The 16,231-nt window shown below is 41.8% G+C and overlaps 1 pseudogene; it reads left to right on the forward strand.

The window, feature by feature from the left end:
• Positions 1-15,466: 15,466 nt before the first annotated feature.
• LOC139757501 (mitochondrial fission process protein 1-like) lies at positions 15,467-15,967 on the forward strand (annotated as a pseudogene).
• Positions 15,968-16,231: the final 264 nt, after the last annotated feature.

Consider the following 16,231-nt stretch of genomic DNA (forward strand, 5'->3'; position numbering starts at 1 on the left):
GTTTCTTACATGAATCAGCCACCAGCGCTGTATCATCAGTGAACAACACCTGACTCACTTCCCAAGCCCTCTCATCCACAACAGACTGCAGGTTTGGATGGTATTTCAGTGGAATTTATTAAAAAAAGGGGGTGACTGTATTATTGACTGGTTGGTAAGGTTGTTTAATGTATGCATGATTAATGGTGAGGTGCCTGAGCATTGGCGGAATGCGTGCATAGTGCCATTGTACAAAGACAAAGGGGATAAGAGTGAGTGCTCATATTACAGAGGTATAAGTTCGTTGAGTATTCCTGGTACATTATATGGGATGGTATTGATTGAGAGGGTGAAGGCATGTACAGAGCATCAGACTGGGGAAGAGCAGTGTGGTTTCAGAAGTGGTAGAGGATGTGTGGATCAGGTGTTTGCTTTGAAGAATATATGTGAGAAATACTTAGAAAAGCAAATGGATTTGTATGTAGCTTTTATGGATCTGGAGAAGGCATATAATAGAGTTGATATAGATGCTCTGTGGAAGGTATTAAGAATATATGGTGTGGGAGGCATGTTGTTAGAAGCAATGAAAAGTTTTATCGAGAATGTAAGGTGTGTGTAAGAGTAAGAAGAGAGGAAAGTGATTGGGTCTCAGTGAATGTAGGTTTTGCGGCAGGGGTGTGTGATGTCTCCATGGATGTTTAATTTGTTTATGGATGGGGTTGTTAGGCAGGTGAATGCAAGAGCTTTGGAAAGACTGGCAAGCATGAAGTCTGTTGGGGATGAGAGAGCTTGGGAAGTGAGTCAGTTGTAGTTCGCTGATGATACAGCGCTGGTGGCTGATTCATGTGAGAAACTGCAGAAGCTGGTGACTGAGTTTGGTAAAGTGTGTGAAAGAAGAAAGTTAAGAGTAAATGTGAATAAGAGCAAGGTTATCAGGTACAGTAGGGTTGAGGGTCAAGTCAATTGGGAGGTGAGTTTGAATGGAGAAAAACTGGAGGAAGTGAAGTGTTTTAGATATCTGGGAGTGGATCTGGCAGCGGATGGAACCATGGAAGCGGAAGTGGATCATAGGGTGGGGGAGGGGGCGAAAATTCTGGGAGCCTTGAAGAATGTGTGGAAGTCGAGAACATTATCTCGGAAAGCAAAAATGGGTATGTTTGAAGGAATAGTGGTTCCAACAATGTTGTATGGTTGCGAGGCGTGGGCTATGGATAGAGTTGTGCGCAGGAGGATGGATGTGCTGGAAATGAGATGTTTGAGGACAATGTGTGGTGTGAGGTGGTTTGATCGAGTAAGTAACGTAAGGGTAAGAGAGATGTGTGGAAATAAAAAGAGCGTGGTTGAGAGAGCAGAAGAAGGTGTTTTGAAATGGTTCGGGCACATGGAGAGAATGAGTGAGGAAAGATTAACCAAGAGAATATATGTGTCGGAGGTTGAGGGAACGAGGAGAAGAGGGAGACCAAATTGGAGGTGGAAAGATGGAGTGAAAAAGATTTTGTGTGATCGGGGCCTGAACATGCAGGAGGGTGAAAGGAGGGCAAGGAATAGAGTGAATTGGAGCGATGTGGTATACCGGGGTTGACGTGCTGTCAGTAGATTGAATCAAGGCATTTGAAGCGACTGGGGTAAACCATGGAAAGCTGTGTAGGTATGTATATTTGCGTGTGTGGACGTATGTATATACATGTGTATGGGGGAGGGTTGGGCCATTTCTTTCGTCTGTTTCCTTGCGCTACCTCGCAAACGCGGGAGACAGCGACAAAGCAAAAAAAAAAAAAAATATATATATATATATATATATATATATATATATATATATATATATATATATATATATATATATATATATATATATTTTGCTTTGTCGCTGACTCCCGCGTTTGCGAGGTAGCGCAATGAAACAGACGAAAGAGATGGCTCAACCCACCCCCATACACATGTATATACATACACGTCCACACACGCAAATATACATACCTACACAGCTTTCCATGGTTTACCCCAGTCGCTTCACATGCCTTGATTCAATCCACTGACAGCACGTCAACCCCGGTATACCACATCGCTCCAATTCACTCAATTCCTTGCCCTCCTTTCACCCTCCTGCATGTTCAGGCCCCGATCACACAAAATCTTTTTCACTCCATCTTTCCAACTCCAATTTGGTCTCCCTCTTCTCCTCGTTCCCTCCACCTCCGACACATATATTCTCTTGGTCAATCTTTCCTCACTCATTCTCTCCATGTGCCCGAACCATTTCAAAACACCTTCTTCTGCTCTCTCAACCACGCTCTTTTTATTTCCACACATCTCTCTTACCCTTACGTTACTTACTCGATCAAACCACCTCACACCACACATTGTCCTCAAACATCTCATTTCCAGCACATCCATCCTCCTGCGCACAACTCTATCCATAGCCCACGCCTCGCAACCATACAACATTGTTGGAACCACTATTCCTTCAAACATACCCATTTTTGCTTTCCGAGATAATGTTCTCGACTTCCACACATTCTTCAAGGCTCCCAGAATTTTCGCCCCCTCCCCCACCCTATGATCCACTTCCGCTTCCATGGTTCCATACGCTGCCAGATCCACTCCCAGATATCTAAAACACTTCACTTCCTCCAGTTTTTCTCCATTCAAACTCACCTCCCAATTGACTTGACCCTCAACCCTACTGTACCTGATAACCTTGCTCTTATTCACATTTACTCTTAACTTTCTTCTTTCACACACTTTACCAAACTCAGTCACCAGCTTCTGCAGTTTCTCACATGAATCAGCCACCAGCGCTGTATCATCAGGGAACAACAACTGACTCACTTCCAAAGCTCTCTCATCCACAACAGACTTCATACTTGCCAGTCTTTCCAAAGCTCTTGCATTCACCTGCCTAACAACCCCATCCATAAAGAAATTAAACAACCATGGAGACATCACACATCCCTGCCGCAAAACTACATTCACTGAGAACCAATCACTTTCCTCTCTTCCTACACGTACACATGCCTTACATCCTCGATAAAAACTTTTTACTTCTTCTAACAACTTGCCTCCCACACCATATATTCTTAATACCTTCCACAGAGCATCTCTATCAACTCTATCATATGCCTTCTCCAGATCCATAAATGCTACATACAAATCCATTTGCTCTTCTAAGTATTTCTCACATACATTCTTTAAAACAAACACCTAATCCACACATCCTTTACCACTTCTGAAACCACACTGCTCTTCCCCAATCTGATGCTCTGTACATACCTTCACCCTCTCAATCAATACCCTCCAATATAATTTACCAGGAATACTTAACAAACTTATACCTCTGTAACTATATACATATATATATATATATATATATATATATATATATATATATATATATATATATATATATATATATATATATATATTCAATTTATTTACTATTTATTTTGCTTTGTCGCTGTCTCCCGCATTTGCGAGGTAGCGCAAGGAAACAGACGAAAGAGATGGCCCAACCCACCCCCATACACATGTATATACATACACGTCCACACACGCAAATATACACCTTATATATCTTAATGTACACATATATATACACACACAGACACATACATATATACCCATGCACACATTTCACACTGTCTGCCTTTATTCATTCCCATCGCCACCTCGCCACACATGGAATACCCTCCCCCTCCCCCCTCATATGTGCGAGGTAACGCTAGGAAAAGACAACAAAGGCCCCATTCGTTCACACTCAGTCTCCAGCAGTCATGCAATAATGCCCGAAACCACAGCTCCCTTTCCACATGCAGGCCCCACACAACTTTCCATGGTTTACCCCAGGCGCTTCACATGCCCTGATTCAATCCATTGACAGCACGTCAACCCCGGTACACCATATCGATCCAATTCACTCTATTCCTTGGCCGCCTTTCACCCTCCTGCATGTTCAGGCCCCGATGACTCAAAATCTTTTTCACTCCATCTTTCCACCTCCAATTTGGTCTCCCACTTCTCGTTCCCTCCACCTCCATACATATATCCTCTTGGTCAATCTTTCCTCACTCATTCTCTCCATGTGCCCAAACCATTTCAAAACACCCTCTCCTGCTCTCTCTACCACGCTCTTTTTATTTCTACACATCTCTCTTACCCTTACGTTACTTACTCGATCAAACCACCTCACACCACACATTGTCCTTAAACATCTCATTTCTAGCACATCCACCCTCCTGCGCACAACTCTATCCATAGCCCACGCCTCGCAACCATACAACATTGTTGGAACCACTATTCCTTCAAACATACCCATTTTTGGTTTCAGATAATGTTCTCGACTTCCACACATTCTTCAAGGCTACCAGGATTTTCGCCCTCTCCCCCACCTTATGATTCACTTCCGCTTCCATTGTTCCATCCGCTGCCAGATCCACTCCCAGATATCTAAAAGACTTTAATTCCTCCAGTTTTTCTCCATTCAAACTTACCTCCCAATTGACTTGACCCTCAACCCTACTGTACCTAATAACCTTGCTCTTATTCACGTTTACTCATAAATTTCTTCTTTCACACACTTTTCCAAACTCAGTCACCAGCTTCTGAGGTTTCTCACATGAATCAGCCACCAGCGCTGTATCATCAGCGAACAACAACTGACTCACTTCCCAAGCTCTCTCATCCACAACAGACTTAATACTTGCCCCTCTTTCCAAAACTCTTGCATTCACCTCCCTAACAACCCCATCCATAAACAAATTAAACAACCATGGAGACATCACACACCCCTGCCGCAAACCTACATTCACTGAGAACCAATCACTTTCCTCTCTTCCTACACGTACACATGCCTTACATCCTCGATAAAAACTTTTCACTGGTTCTAACAACTTGCCTCACACACCATATATTCTTAAAAACCTTCCACAGAGCATCTCTATCAACTCTATCATATGCCTTCTCCAGATCCATAAATGCTACATACAAATCCATTTGCTTTTCTAAGTATTTCTCACATACGTTCTTCAAAGCAAACACCTGATCCACACATCCTCTACCACTTCTGAAACCACACTGCTCTTCCCAAATCTGCTGCTCTGTACATGCCTTCACCCTCTCAATCATACCCTCCCATATAATTTACCAGGAATACTCAACAAACTTATACCTCTGTAATTTGAGCACTCACTCTTATCCCCTTTGCCTTTGTACAATGGCACTATGCACGCATTACGCCAATCCTCAGGCACCTCACCATGAGTCATACATACATTAAATAACCGTACCAACCAGTCAACAATAAAGTCATCCCCTTTTTTAATAAATTCCACTGCAATACCATCCAAACCTGCTGCCTTGCCGGCTTTCATCTTCCGCAAAGCTTTTACTACCTCTTCTCTGTTTACCAAATCATTTTCCCTAACCCTCTCACTTTGCACACCAACTCGACCAAAACACCCTATATCTGCCACTCTATCATAAAACACATTAAACAAACCTTCAAAATACTCACTCCATCTCCTTCTCACATCACCACTACTTGTTATCACCTCCCCATTAGCGCCCTTCACTGAAGTTCCCATTTGCTCCCTTTTCTTACGCACTTTATTTACCTCCTTCTTTACCTACATCTTTTTATTCTCCCTAAAATTTAATGATACTCTCTCACCCCAACTCTTATTTGCCCTGTTTTTCAACTCTTGCACCTTTCTCTTGACCTCCTGTCTCTTTCTTTTATACATATCCCACTCATTTGCATTTTTTCCCTGCAAAATTCCTCCAAATGCCTCTCTCTTCTCTTTCACTAATGATCTTACTTCTTCATCCCAACACTCACTACCCTTTCTAATCAACCCACCTCCCACGCTTCTCATGCCACAAGCATGATTCCCTAAATACATCCCATTCCTCCCCCACTCCCCTTACTTCCATTGCTCTCACCTTTTTCCATTCTGTACTTAGTCTCTCCTGGTACTTCCTCACACAAGTCTCCTTCCCAAGCTCATTTAGTCTCACCACCCTCTTCACCCCAACATTCACTTCTTCTTTTCTGAAAATCCATACAAATCTTCACCTTAGCCTCCACAAGATAATGATCAGACATCCCTCCAGTTGCATCTCTCGGCACATTAACATCCCAAAGTCTCTCTTTCGCGCGCCTGTCAATCAACACGTAATCCAATAACGCTCTCTGGCCATCTCTCCTACTTACATAAGTATACTTATGTATATATCGCTTTTTAAACCAGGTATTCCCAATCACCAGTCCTTTTTCAGCACATAAATCTACAAACTCTTCACCATTTTCATTTACAACACTGAACACCCCATGTATACCAATTATTCCCTTAACTGCCACATTACTCAACCTTTGCATTCAAATCACCCATCACTATAACCCGGTCTTATGCATCAAAACCACTAACACACTCATTCAGCTGCTCCCAAAACACTTACCTCTCATGATCTTTCTTCTCATGCCCAGGTGCATATGCACCAATAATCACCCATCTCTCTCCATCAACTTTCAGTTTTACCTATATTAATCGAGAATTTACTTTCTTACATTCTATCACATACTCCCATAACTCCTGTTTCAGGAGTAGTGCTAGTCCTTCCCTTGCTCTTGTCCTCTCACTAACCCTTGACGTTACTCCCAAGACATTCCCAAACCACACATCCCCTTTACCCTTGAGCTTCGTTTCACGCAGAGCCAAAAAGTCCAGTTTCCTTTCCTCAAACATACTACATATCTCTCCTTTTTTGACATCTTGGTTACATCCACACAGTGAAAAGTTTTTATCGAGGATGTAAGGCATGTGTACGTGTAGGAAGAGAGTAAAGTGATTGGTTCTCAGTGAATGTAGGTTTACGGCAGGGGTGTGTGATGTCTCCATGGTTGTTTAAGTTTTTTATGGATGGGGTTGTTAGGGAGGTGAATGCAAGAGTTTTGGAAAGAGTGGCAAGTATGATGTCTGTTGTGGATGAGAGAGCTTGGGAAGTGAGTCAATTGTTGTTCGCTGATGATACAGCGCTGGTGGCTGATTCATGTGAGAAACCTCAGAAGCTGGTGACTGAGTTTGGTAAAGTGTGTGAAAGAAGAAAGTTAAGAGTAAATCTGAATAAGAGCAAGGTTATTAGGTACAGTAGGGTTGAGGGTCAAGTCAATTGGGAGGTAAGTTTGAATGGAGAAAAACTGGAGGAAGTAAAGTGTTTTAGATATCTGGGAGTGGATCTGGCAGCGGATGGAACCATGGAAACGGAAGTGAATCATATGGTGGGGGAGGGGGCGAAAATCCTCTGAGCATTGAAGAATGTGTGGAAGTTTAGAACATTATCTCGGAAAGCAAAAATGGGTATGTTTGAAGGAATGGTGGTTCCAACAATGTTGTATGGTTGCGAGGCGTGGGCTATGGATAGAGTTGTGCGCAGGAGGGTGGATGTGCTGGAAATGAGATGTTTGAGGACAATGTGTGGTGTGAGGTGGTTTGATCGAATAAGTAATGTAAGGGTAAGGGAGATGTGTGGAAATAAAAAGAGCGTGGTTGAGAGAGCAGAAGAGGGTGTTTTGAAATGGTTTGGGCACATGGAGAGAATGAGTGAGGAAAGATTGACCAAGAGGATGTATGTGTCGGAGGTGGAGGGAACGAGGAGAAGTGGGAGACCAAATTGGAGGTGGAAAGATGGAGTGAAAAAGATTTTGAATGATCGGGGCCTGAACATGGAGGAGGGTGAAAGGCGGGCAAGGAATAGAGCGAATTGGATCGATGTGGTATACCGGTGTTGACGTGCTGTCAGTGGATTGAATCAGGGCATGTGAAGCGTCTGGGGTAAACCATGGATAGTTGTGTGGGGCCTGGATGTGGAAAGGGAGCTGTGGTTTCGGGCATTATTGCATGACAGCTGGAGACTGAGTGTGAACGAATGGAGCCTTTGTTATCTTTTTCCTAGCGCTACCTCGCACACATGAGGGGGGAGGGGGATGGTATTCCATGTGTGGCGAGGTGGCGATGGGAATGAATAAGGGCAGACAGTGTGAATTGTGTGCATTGGTATATATGTATGTGTCTGTGTGTGTATATGTATGTGTACATTGAGATGTATAGGTATGTATATTTGCGTGTGTGGACGTGTGTGTATATACATGTGTATGGGGGTGGGTTGGGCCATTTCTTTCTTCTGTTTCCTTGCGCTCCCTCGCAAATCCAGGAGACAGCTACAAAGCAAAATAAATAAATATAAATATATATACACATAGACACATACATATACACACATACACACACACACATATATATATGTATATATATATATATATATATATATATATATATATATATATATATATATATATATATATATATATATATATATTTTTTTTTTTTTTTCTTATACCTCGTCGCTGTCTCCCGCGTTTGCGAGGTAGCGCAAGGAAACAGACGAAAGAAATGGCACAACCCCCCCCATACACATGTACATACACACGTCCACACACGCAAATATACATACCTACACAGCTTTCCATGGTTTACCCCGGACGCTTCACATGCCTTGATTCAATCCACTGACAGCACGTCAACCCCTGTATACCACATCGCTCCAATTCACTCTATTCCTTGCCCTCCTTTCACCCTCCTGCATGTTCAGGCCCCGATCACACAAAATCCTTTTCACTCCATCTTTCCACCTCCAATTTGGTCTCCCTCTTCTCCTCGTTCCCTCCACCTCCGACACATATATCCTCTTGGTCAATCTTTCCTCACTCATTCTCTCCATGTGCCCAAACCATTTCAAAACACCCTCTTCTGCTCTCTCAACCACGCTCTTTTTATTTCCACACATCTCTCTTACCCTTACGTTACTTACTCGATCAAACCACCTCACACCACACATTGTCCTCAAACATCTCATTTCCAGCACATCCATCCTCCTGCGCACAACTCTATCCATAGCCCACGCATCGCAACCATACAACATTGTTGGAACCACTATTCCTTCAAACATACCCATTTTTGCTTTCCGGGATAATGTTCTCGACTTCCACACATTTTTCAAGGCTCCCAAAATTTTCGTCCCCTCCCCCACCCTATGATCCACTTCCGCTTCCATGGTTCCATCCGCTGACAGATCCACTCCCAGATATCTAAAACACTTCACTTCCTCCAGTTTTTCTCCATTCAAACTCACCTCCCAATTGGCTTGACCCTCAACCCTACTGTACCTAATAACCTTGCTCTTATCCACATTTACTCTTAACTTTCTTCTTCCACACACTTTACCAAACTCCGTCACCAGCTTCTGCATTTTCTCACATGAATCCGCCACCAGCGCTGTATCATCAGCGAACAACAACTGACTCACTTCCCAAGCTCTCTCATCCCCAACAGACTTCATACTTGCCCCTCTTTCCAAGACTCTTGCATTTACCTCCCTAACAACCCCATCCATAAACAAATTAAACAACCATGGAGACATCACACACCCCTGCCGCAAACCTACATTCACTGAGAACCAATCACTTTCCTCTCTTCCTACACGTAACATGCCTTACATCCTCGATAAAAACTTTTCACTGCTTCTAACAACTTGCCTCCCACACCATATATTCTTAATACCTTCCACAGAGCATCTCTATCAACTCTGTCATATGCCTTCTCCAGATCCATAAATGCTACATACAAATCCATTTGCTTTTCTAAGTATTTCTCACATACATTCTTCAAAGCAAACACCTGATCCACACATCCTCTACCACTTCTGAAACCACACTGCTCTTCCCCAATCTGATGCTCTGTACATGCCTCCACCCTCTCAATCAATACCCTCCCATATAATTTACCAGGAATACTCAACAAACTTATACCTCTGTAATTTGAGCACTCACTCTTATCCCCTTTGCCTTTGTACAATGGCACTATGCACGCATTCCGCCAATCCTCAGGCACCTCACCATGAGTCATACATACATCAAATAACCTTACCAACCAGTCAACAATACAGTCACCCCCTTTTTTAATAAATTCCACTGCAATACCATCCAAACCTGCTGCCTTGCCGGCTTTCATCTTCCGCAAAGCTTTTACTACCTCTTCTCTGTTTACCAAATCATTTTCCCTAACCCTCTCACTTTGCACACCACCTCGACCCAAACACCCTATATCTGCCACTCTGTCATCAGACACATTCAACAAACCTTCAAAATACTCATTCCATCTCCTTCTCACATCACCACTACTTGTTATCACCTCCCCATTTACGCCCTTCACTGAAGTTCCCATTTGCTCCCTTGTCTTACGCACCCTATTTACCTCCTTCCAGAACATCTTTTTATTCTCCCTAAAATTTACTGATAGTCTCTCACCCCAACTCTCATATATATATATATATATATATATATATATATATATATATATATATATATATATATATATATATATATATATATATATATATATATATACATATTAAAAATGTAAGAAATAATTTAGAAAACTGAAACTTCTAGCTTGAAATGAAATGAAAAATGAATGTCACATAATGGTTCAACCTCTGGCTATGGAAAAGGGAAATGTATAATTTATTTACACAAACGTCAATAGTAGTTTTCATCAATTTAACCATTGTATCATACTGCCTGTTCCACTTCTCTTATCATGAAACTGGAATATTGGCTAATGATGTTTCTCAATTGTCTTCATTACACAAAGTACAACCATATCTTGGATACATAACGGTAGGTAGTTGGTCATCCGCCATAATAAAGCCTTGACAGACCAAAGGTTTATATATATATATATATATATATATATATATATATATATATATATATATATATATATATATATATATATATATATATATATATATACATAAATATATATATATATATATATATATATATATATATATATATATATATATATATATATATATATATATATATATATATATATATATATATATATATATATATATATATATATATATATATATATATATATATATATATATATATATATATATATATATCTAAAACACTTCACTTCCTCCAGTTTTTCTCCATTCAAACTCACCTCCCAATTGACTTGACCCTCAACCCTACTGTACCTAATAACCTTGCTCTTATTCACATTTACTCTTAACTTTCTTCTTCCACACACTTTTCCAAACTCAGTCACCAGCTTCTGCAGGTTCTTACATGAATCAGCCACCAGCGCTGTATCATCAGCGAACAACAACTGACTCACTTCCCAAGCTCTCTCATCCCCAACAGACTTCATACATGCCCCTCTTTCCAAAACTCTTGCATTTACCTGCCTAACAACCCCATCCATAAACAAATTAAACAACCATGGAGACATCACACACCCCTGCCGCAAACCTACATTCACTGAGAACCAATCACTTTTCTCTCTTCCTACACGTACACATGCCTTACATCCTCGATAAAAACTTTTCACTGCTTCTAACAACTTTCCTCCCACACCATATATTCTTAATACCTTCCACAGAGCATCTCTATCAACTCTGTCATATGCCTTCTCCAGATCCATAAATGCTACATACAAATCCATTTGCTTTTCTAAGTATTTCTCACATACATTCTTTAAAGCAAACACCTGATCCACACATCCTCTACCACTTTTGAAACCACACTGCTCTTCCCCAATCTGATGCTCTGTACATGTCTTCACCCTCTCAATCAATACCCTCCCATATAATTTACCAGGAATACTCAACAAACTTATACCTCTGTAATTTGAGCACTCACTCTTATCCCCTTTGCCTTTGTACAATGGCACTATGCACGCATTCCGCCAATCCTCAGGCACCTCACCATGAGTCATACATACATTAAATAACCTTACCAACCAGTCAACAGCGGATGGAACCATGGAAGCGGAAGTGGATCATAGTGTGGGGGAGGGGGCGAAAATCCTGGGGGCCTTGAAGAATGTGTGGAAGTCGAGAACATTATCTCGGAAAGCAAAAATGGGTATGTTTGAAGGAATAGTGGTTCCAACAATGTTGTATGGTTGCGAGGCGTGGGCTATGGATAGAGTTGTGCGCAGGAGGATGGATGTGCTGGAAATGAGATGTTTGAGGACGATGTGTGGTGTGAGGTGGTTTGATCGAGTGAGTAACGTAAGGGTAAGAGAGATGTGTGGAAATAAAAAGAGCGTGGTTGAGAGAGCAGAAGAGGGTGTTTTGAAGTGGTTTGGGCACATGGAGAGGATGAATGAGGAAAGATTGACCAAGAGGATATATGTGTTGGAGGTGGAGGGAACAAGGAGAAGAGGGAGACCAAATTGGAGGTGGAAAGATGGAGTGAAAAAGATTTTGTGTGATCGGGGCCTGAACATGCAGGAGGGTGAAAGGAGGGCAAGGAATAGAGTGAATTGGAGCGATGTGGTATACCGGGGTTGACGTGCTGTCAGTGGATTGAATCAAGGCATGTGAAGCGTCTGGGGTAAACCATGGAAAGCTGTGTAGGTATGTATATTTGCGTGTGTGGACGTATGTATATACATGTGTATGGGGGGGGGGGGTGTTGGGACATTTCTTTCGTCTGTTTCCTTGCGCTACCTCGCAAACGCGGGAGACAGCGACAAAGTATAATAAAATAAATAAAATAAATATATATATATATATATATATATATATATATATATATATATATATATATATATATATATATATATATTTGGAATAATTGGTATGCATGGGGTGTTCAGTGTTGTAAATGGAAATGGTGAAGAGCTTGTAGATTTATGTGCTGAAAAAGGACTGATGATTGGGAATACCTGGTTTAAAAAGCGAGATATACATAAGTATACTTATGTAAGTAGGAGAGATGGCCAGAGAGCGTTATTGGATTACGTGTTAATGGACAGGCGTGCGAAAGAGAGACTTTTGGATGTCAATGTGCTGAGAGGTGCAACTGGAGGGATGTCTGATCATTATCTTGTGGAGGCTAAGGTGAAGATTAGTATGGGTTTTCAGAAAAGAAGAGTGAATGTTGGGGTGAAGAAGGTGGTGAGAGTAAGTGAGCTTGGGAAGGAGACCTGTGTGAAGAAGTATCAGGAGAGACTGTGTACAGAATGGAAAAAGGTGAGAGCAATGGAAGTAAGGGGAGTGGGGGAGGAATGGGATGTATTTAGGGAATCAGTGATGGATTGCGCAAAAGATGCTTGTGGCATGAGACGAGTGGGAGGTGGGCTGTTTAGAAAGGATAGTGAGTGGTGGGATGAAGAAGTAAGAGTATTAGTGAAAGAGAAGAGAGAGGCATTTGGACGATTTTTGCAGGGAAAAAATGCAATTGAGTGGGAGAAGTATAAAAGAAAGAGACAGGAGGTCAAGAGAAAGGTGCAAGAGCTGAAAAAAAGGGCAAATGAGAGTTGGGGTGAGAGACTATCAGTAAATTTTAGGGAGAATAAAAAGATGTTCTGGAAGGAGGTAAATAGGGTGCGTAAGACAAGGGAGCAAATGGGAACTTAAGTGAAGGGCGTAAATGGGGAGGTGATAACAAGTAGTGGTGATGTGAGAAGGAGATGGAATGAGTATTTTGAAGGTTTGTTGAATGTGTCTGATGACAGAGTGGCAGATATAGGGTGTTTGGGTCGAGGTGGTGTGCAAAGTGAGAGGGTTAGGGAAAATGATTTGGTAAACAGAGAAGAGGTAGTAAAAGCTTTGCGGAAGATGAAAGCCGGCAAGGCAGCAGGTTTGGATGGTATTGCAGTGGAATTTATTAAAAAAGGGGGTGACTGTATTGTTGACTGGTTGGTAAGGTTATTTAATGTATGTATGACTCATGGTGAGGTGCCTGAGGATTGGCGGAATGCGTGCATAGTGCCATTGTACAAAGGCAAAGGGGATAAGAGTGAGTGCTCAAATTACAGAGGTATAAGTTTGTTGAGTATTCCTGGTAAATTATATGGGAGGGTATTGATTGAGAGGGTGAAGGCATGTACAGAGCATCAGATTGGGGAAGAGCAGTGTGGTTTCAGAAGTGGTAGAGGATGTGTGGATCAGGTGTTTGCTTTGAAGAATGTATGTGAGAAATACTTAGAAAAGCAAATGGATTTGTATGTAGCATTTATGGATCTGGAGAAGGCATATGATAGAGTTGATAGAGATGCTCTGTGGAAGGTATTAAGAATATATGGTGTGGGAGGCAAGTTGTTAGAAGCAGTGAAAAGTTTTTATCGAGGATGTAAGGCATGTGTACGTGTAGGAAGAGAGGAAAGTGATTGGTTCTCAGTGAATGTAGGTTTGCGGCAGGGGTGTGTGATGTCTCCATGGTTGTTTAATTTGTTTATGGATGGGGTTGTTAGGGAGGTAAATGCAAGAGTCTTGGAAAGAGGGGCAAGTATGAAGTCTGTTGGGGATGAGAGAGCTTGGGAAGTGAGTCAGTTGTTGTTCGCTGATGATACAGCGCTGGTGGCTGATTCATGTGAGAAACTGCAGAAGCTGGTGACGGAGTTTGGTAAAGTGTGTGGAAGAAGAAAGTTAAGAGTAAATGTGAATAAGAGCAAGGTTATTAGGTACAGTAGGGTTGAGGGTCAAGTCAATTGGGAGGTGAGTTTGAATGGAGAAAAACTGGAGGAAGTGAAGTGTTTTAGATATCTGGGAGTGGATCTGTCAGCGGATGGAACCATGGAAGCGGAAGTGGATCATAGGGTGGGGGAGGGGGCGAAAATTTTGTGAGCCTTGAAAAATGTGTGGAAGTCGAGAACATTATCTCGGAAAGCAAAAATGGGTATGTTTGAAGGAATAGTGGTTCCAACAATGTTGTATGGTTGCGAGGCGTGGGCTATGGATAGAGTTGTGCGCAGGAGGATGGATGTGCTGGAAATGAGATGTTTGAGGACAATGTGTGGTGTGAGGTGGTTTGATCGAGTAAGTAACGTAAGGGTAAGAGAGATGTGTGGAAATAAAAAGAGCGTGGTTGAGAGAGCAGAAGAGGGTGTTTTGAAATGGTTTGGGCACATGGAGAGAATGAGTGAGGAAAGATTGACCAAGAGGATATATGTGTCGGAGGTGGAGGGAACGAGGAGAAGAGGGAGACCAAATTGGAGGTGGAAAGATGGAGTGAAAAAGATTTTGTGTGATCGGGGCCTGAACATGCAGGAGGGTGAAAGGAGGGCAAGGAATAGAGTGAATTGGAGCGATGTGGTATACAGTGGTTGACGTGCTGTCAGTGGATTGAATCAAGGCATGTGAAGCGTCCGGGGTAAACCATGGAAAGCTGTGTAGGTATGTATATTTGCGTGTGTGGACGTGTGTATGTACATGTGTATGGGGGGGGTTGGGCCATTTCTTTCGTCCGTTTCCTTGCGCTACCTCGCAAACGCGGGAGACAGCGACAAAGTATAAAAAAAAAAAAAAAAAAAATATATATATAACAAGACTACGGACCTGAGAGTCTTGTCAATAATAGAGCATCCTTCTCAGGTAGTTGGTGTTCTGGTTGAAAGGATTCTTAGGTATGATGACTGAGTTAAAGGCGATAGATATTTATTGTGACACTCCTCTTCGTTTGCTCGGATATGCAAATGAAGTGGGCGAGGCTTTTCGTGCATTGACACCATTATGGTTTGTGTGATGAACATATGGTGTGGCATCTGCATATGTAGTTGCAGGTACTTTTGATAAAACAAAACGAATGATCAAGCAACCAGGAGCTACTCAAAAGGCAATTGTACATGCAGCAGTAGACACCTTGATACGGCAGTCTTTGGCATCAGTCATTGTTCCTGGATTCACAATTAATCGTGTGTGTGTGTGTGTGTGTGGCACCTCTCTCTATGCAATGGCGGGGTTCATACCAAAAGTGCATCTTACAACCCGTAAGTGGATCAACACTGCTATTGGCTTGTGATGCATTCCTTTCATTGTACACCGAATTGACAGCAGCGTACATTTTGTTTTAGATGATTCAGTGCGAAGATATTTGGATCTGGCTTCCAAGGAAGAAGACAAACTAAAATAGATCAGTCTGAAAGAAATTTCAGCTATGCAGTAACATAGGGGAAATTGCACTTTAGTTTCTTGGTAAAGGTTTTTAGGCACATATTTGCCGGTGATGTTTAGTAGAATGGATATTTTCATTGTTATTTGTCATACAGATTTTCTGTTTTATCAGAAAACATGCATGGAATAATAACTTCAAAACACTTGAAATAGGTAACAATACAAATGTGATAATGTTTGAATGAAAGTAATATTCCAAAACTCTTTGCCCAAACAATGGCAC

The sequence above is a fragment of the Panulirus ornatus genome, chromosome 27, assembly GCF_036320965.1.
Source record: "Panulirus ornatus isolate Po-2019 chromosome 27, ASM3632096v1, whole genome shotgun sequence".
Taxonomy (NCBI): Eukaryota; Metazoa; Arthropoda; class Malacostraca; order Decapoda; family Palinuridae; genus Panulirus; species Panulirus ornatus.